Source organism: Quercus suber, unplaced genomic scaffold (genome assembly GCF_002906115.3).
Source record: "Quercus suber isolate HL8 unplaced genomic scaffold, Cork oak 2.0 scaffold_47, whole genome shotgun sequence".
In the NCBI taxonomy this organism is placed as follows: domain Eukaryota; kingdom Viridiplantae; phylum Streptophyta; class Magnoliopsida; order Fagales; family Fagaceae; genus Quercus; species Quercus suber.
This window is the reverse complement of record NW_027069512.1, coordinates 178,769-184,768: the sequence shown is the minus strand read 5'-3', so window position 1 is coordinate 184,768 and position 6,000 is coordinate 178,769. Positions and strand designations below refer to the sequence as shown.

Here is a 6,000-nt window from a genome sequence, read left to right as displayed (position 1 = left end):
CTTTATTTTATTAAAGTGGGGGTTAAGCTAGCCACCAAAAATATATTAAAGACAAAAAAGGAGAGAGAAAGGTGAGGGGTGTTAAAGAAGTTACATCCGGATTCCACAAATCTGGGGGAAGTTATTGAACCAAATAACTGCCCTAAAGTACCCTATATAAGGACCGGTCTGAATTATGTAAAGGTACGATATTCTGAGATCCTTACATTACAGTTAGATTTCTAGGAGGGAAGGCACTAACTTAACCATCGGAGGATATTGGACCGGTCCACCCCGGTCATTCCTTTGATTCTTTTCTTCTTTTTCAGGCCTTTGCAAACGTTGTAGCCCATCGAAGCCGAAGTGTTCAACCAAACTGATTTTATCCACTATCACTTGTCATTTGTTTCATAAAAATAATAAAAATAAAATAAAACTTAATAATGAATTATTCAAATGGAAAAAAATCATTTCATAAAAAAATTGTCAAAAATCATACTATACAACTTGTGACACGTTTGTTGATATAAAATAAATGGCAAAATCATTCCATTTTTGTCGGTCTTGAACATTCTTGATATTATAGATTCTAATGTAAATATATCACTATGTATACATCATTTCCTAGAATTTTCACACACACACACACACACACATATATATCCAACAAGAAATATATACAAAAATGAGTATCAAATTATAAATTTAAAATGACTCCAACAAGAAATATATATAAAAATGAGTATCAAATTATAAATTTAAAATGACACATTTCTTTTGTAAGCTAATTAGAAGCTACTAATCACCTAACAATGTACTCAATCCAACCATGTCTAGCCCTACAACGTTTGGAGGAGTAATACTTGTTACTCACCACCCGTTTCAAACAGTGTATTATTAGATTTTTCTTGAGAGAGAGAGAGAGAGAGAGAGAGGGGGGGGGTTGTAGTGGCCCAGTAGGCATGATATTATCTAAACATTAATTATTGTTGCATGTGATGAGTTATACACTACAGACTTAAACTGAAATTATGTTTTGAAAACACGATTTTAGTTATAATCGTGAAATGGTGTTCACAATTAAAACTAAAATCTTGTTTTCATTTCACGATTATAACTGAAAACACAAAAACACGATTTCAAACGTGTACCCTTAAACACAATGTGTAACATTATAATTATCTAATTACCACTACTGTTATGTAATTATCACTACTCTTAAGTCTTATGTAAAGGTATTCTAGTGGTTGTCTCATTGGCTTCATCATGAGATAAGCCTAATGGAATCATGACTTTGCGTGTGTACATTTGAATATAAAATGATTTTTTAGAGATGATAGAGGGAAGATTTGGATACAAGTATACTTTATAGAATCATAACTCATGAGTCTTTATTGTGTCATTGTGTCATTTTTACCTTTTTATTGCACACCTTGGTGATATATGATGGTTCTAATGATATGGATGCCAATTCGGTTAGGGTGGGAATCAACAACATGAACAAAGAGAGAAAATAATTTAACATACTAATTATGAACTCCTTCGTGTCTCTTGGGAAGACATTCCTTTTCTCTAAAAGATATACCTTATCTAAGAAACATACCTCTTCAATATATGACTAATTTTAACATTAAATTTATTCTCTTTTGCATATTGGTGAAGCAACATCATCCACCAAGTAGAGAGTTATTGTATAAGTGAGGGTGCATTATATTATTGTGTGATCATTCGTTACTGTTATACACTAACAATATGTCCATCTCTAGTTTGGTAGTACATCTTACACTCAGAGGATATTTTTACCTCCCTTTTATTGGAAGGGATAGGAGTTGGACTAGACAAGGTATCTTTTTATTACAATTTTCAATCTTAGTTATAATTTTGGTGATTCCTAGGCTAAGGCCAGAAATCTAAAAAGATCTTACCGCAATTTGCTTTTGGAACAAAGGTAAGAAACTAAGACCTGCAACTTTGATTTCCATAAATCTAAAAAAAAAGACCATAATACCAGGTAGAACACAGTCCTATTCCTAAACAACTTTTAACTTCTCAAAAGGAGACAACAGTTCACAAGCAAATGGTTGACATTATTAGGGTATCTAAGATACGGCACCTGAGAAAACTATACTTTAAATTTTAAACTTTCATACTATATGTGAAAACAACTATCTGACTGTACACTGTTCTTTAAGAAGAAAATAATAGAAAGATACCTGTTTCAAATTCACATTCACTATAGTTTTATATTTTCCAGCAATGAATATTGTTGATAATTAAAGCATCTACCAAACATTGACCAAAGAAATAGATGTAACAATATCTATATTCTTGATAGGGACCTAAAGATGTAAAATTCCTAACTCAATTGCAATTTCACTATTGACAAGTTGTGTAGGCTACAAGGCAGAGCATACTAGGAAAATTCAGATTTCCAGCCTAACAAATGGGAGGTAAACGGCAAAAATTCAATCGAAGATAGAACCACAAAAATATATTATAACATATATGATACAGGGAGTGTTCAACTTGTATCTCCAACTTGTATTTGTTAACGAATGAAATATTTCCAAAATTAGAAGTCAATCAATCTCTCTCTCTCTCCAAACACGGTAACCGCAGAAATCCTAGATACCTAAACTACACCAATCATCCTCTCAATAGAAGCTCTGATTCTTTGGAACTGTACAATTCGAAACACTAGAACGAAATCTTATACCCAATACCCATCATTCCAAGCACGCCTTGGAAGGAGACCCCATGCTCACTCATACTTCCTGTAAATCTATACAAGGCCACCTTCCTTCGGACTGTTCTTAAGGGACCTGATCTGTTCCCACGCCTAATCGGTAAAGACATCTCATCCCCAAACAAACTTGAAGCTGAAAACAGTCTGTTTTCCATCTCTTCAATTGGACCAGAACTGTACTCCATTGTGATGAATTGTGATGAAGGAAGAGGCATGCCCATAAGTTAACTGAGGGGTGATCCCACCTGCATTCCACCAACTGCTATCAAAAGGGGCAAAGTCTCCTTTAAAGTCAGATTCTAGAGCAGAAGACTCCTTTCAACTACAGCAATCTCCACAAGTCTCATCTGTGTCATTGTATATTAGTTTCAGAACTTGCACAACTTCACCCATAAAAGGTCTGTGAGTCACCTCTGGGTGAACACACATGGAAGCAATGGCTACCACCTCAGCCGTGTCATCGAAGTCATAACTTCCAGCCAAAGAAGGATCAACCAATTGCTCCAAACCTTCCCTACTGGTCAGTAGTGGCCATGCCCAAGTTACCAGATTCTCCTGTCCAGTAGGTTGGGACATATCCACAGGTTTTCTTCCAGTGAGAAGCTCAGGGAGCACAACCCCATAACTGTAGACATCATTCTTGACAAGTAGATGCCCTGCCATTGCATATTCTGAGGCAACATACCTGCAAACCCATTAGATTCAAAGTTCAACAATATTTGGAATTGCTGACTAGAAATATGGTAGTATATATACAAATGAATACTTCTTAATCAAAAGTATGTCACAAAATATGTGGAGAGAGAGATAGAGAGAGAGCATGTCCAATCAAGAACCTACGTGAACTGATAGAATTGTAAGACCATGACTTTAAAATAGTATGATTACCCAAAAGTTCCCATGACCCGAGTAGAAATCTGACGACTTCCTTCAGTTGCTTCCCTGGCCAACCCAAAATCTGAAACCTTGGGGGTGAAGTCATCTTCTAGTAAAACATTACTAGCCTTGAAATCACGGTGAATTACACAAGGATTTTTTTTTTTTTTTGAGAAACTATTACACAAGGATTAGAATCTTCATGAAGATAGGCCAATTCTCTTGCTACTCCAAGGGCAATCTTCATCTGTGCATCCCAGTCTAGAGGGCCCTTGTTCTTGTCAACACCTAAAACACCAACAAAGGGGCAATGTGGAATGAAGTTTGCCAACTTATATTCCATTAAATAATTACAAACAAAATAAAATAAAGGGTAATGCAGAAAATATACCACTTAAATGGGACTCAACATTGCCATTGCGAACAAGCTCATACACCAAGCACCATGTCCACCCTTCAATGCATATACCAATCAGTTTCAAAAGATTGCGGTGATGCAATTGACTTAGCATCTCAACTTCTGCAATAAATTCACAGTCCCCATTTTGATTATCCCTTGTAAGCAATTTAACTGCAACTTCAGTTTCATCTTCCATAATCCCACAGTAAACACATCCAAATCCTCCTTCACCCAAAATCCTCTTTGAACTAAACTTATCTGTTGCCTTCTCAAGCTCCGCAAGTGCAAATGTTTTAGCAGAGAGAACATAGGTAGCCATGTTGGACATGAGGGATACTGATGTTGAGCTTGCAATACTACTTGATAATACAGACCCTATGCCTGCGTTCAATGTAGAGGACTAACTATTTTGACTAAGAATAAAGTGTGTTGATGCAGCTCATTAGGTAACACTCATATTAATCAGCTTATTGTTCAATTTTTCATGCAAGTGGAATCTTCCATGATTGGCCAGTGTGTTGATACATCAAAAGTTAATAACCCAGCTTTAGAAGACTGGCCAGCATGGATTAAGAAGATGCAGTATCAGTTTTAAATGATAGCTCTGCAAGACTTAATGACAAAGTTATTAAAGGTATTGTGATTGATATAAAATATTTATTTATTTCACTAAATTTTGTAACATGGTTCTCTTGCTAGCATTTGTGTATCAGTTTTAAATGATAGCTCTGCAAGACTTAATGACAAAGTTATTAAAGGTATTGTGATTGATATAAAATATTTATTTATTTCACTAAATTTTGTAACATGGTTCTCTTGCTAGCATTTGTCATGGCACAACTTAGACCTTACAGGATATTCATCATCCATCAGCGGTGAATGTCCAGAACTATTTACTGATGTCATAAATTACTAGGGTTTTTTTTTAATTTTTTTATTTATTATATATATATATATATAAAGGGTTAGAAACACTTACATAATATAGATGCTGTGACCCCGTCAGCTTGAACCCACACCCCCTTGGGGAGGTACCAACTCCCCCAACTGGGTGGTGGTGATACATTACTAGGGTTTGAAAGAGCATTTTCTTAAAATGCACAAATTATTTAAAAAGGTAAAATAAAATAAAACAAATGGGACTAGCTTCCCCCTTTCACAAAATTGCCTCTTTGATAGCACAATTTCCATTTTTTTGGGCCAGAAGAAAGAGACTCATTATTTCTTCCCTTTTTGTCAATTATTGGGCAGTTTGCAAAGAAACGAATATTTTCAACATGGTATGTGAAAAAAAAAAAAAAAAATTTAAAATTTTGTTTTTAGAATCAAAGCATGGTGTGTGTGCTTTTCATGGGATCCATCAGTGGTGAAAGTCTCATGTAGGAAATTTTAAGCCCAACGAAAAAAAAAGCCCATTGTTCAGTTTTTTAATAGATCATGTGACTTTCAATGGAGTTGGATCACTAGGATTTTATTAATTATATGTAAGATGAAGAGTAAGATTTCTAGAGTCAACAATTGCTTTTTTTTTTTTTTCCTGATAAATCGATAACTGGGGGGATGGAGGGATTTGAACCCTAAACATTTCCGTTAGAAACACCAGATGGTGCTAGTTGAGTTACAAGGTTCTTGGTGAGTCACTAATTATAAATAGCATTTTTTTGAATTGTTGCGGGTAACCTTTTCTTATCTATTTTATGAAATTTCATATTTGAATATTTCTTGAGCTTCGAGCCTAGAAATTGTATCTAATTGTTCCAACTTCAATCTTATTTTCTCTATTTTTCTACTCTTTTTTTAATCTTATTGCTAGAATTACTTTTTCTATGCTAGCGTAAGTCCTCACCACATCAACTTGTATTAGAGCAAAAGATCCTAGATCTAAGCCAAAAAATTCATATCTAAGTCAAAGGTAGTAACTTTAAGCTATGACTGGCCGTGGTAGAGATCATGAGGGTAGAGGAAATCAAGGCTAGTACAAAAAAAAAATGAGATGAGG

General features: G+C 34.8%; 1 pseudogene; it reads right to left on the bottom strand.

The window, feature by feature from the left end:
- Positions 1 to 2,451: 2,451 nt before the first annotated feature.
- On the bottom strand, positions 2,452 to 5,067 carry LOC112027893 (receptor-like serine/threonine-protein kinase ALE2; annotated as a pseudogene).
- Positions 5,068 to 6,000: the final 933 nt, after the last annotated feature.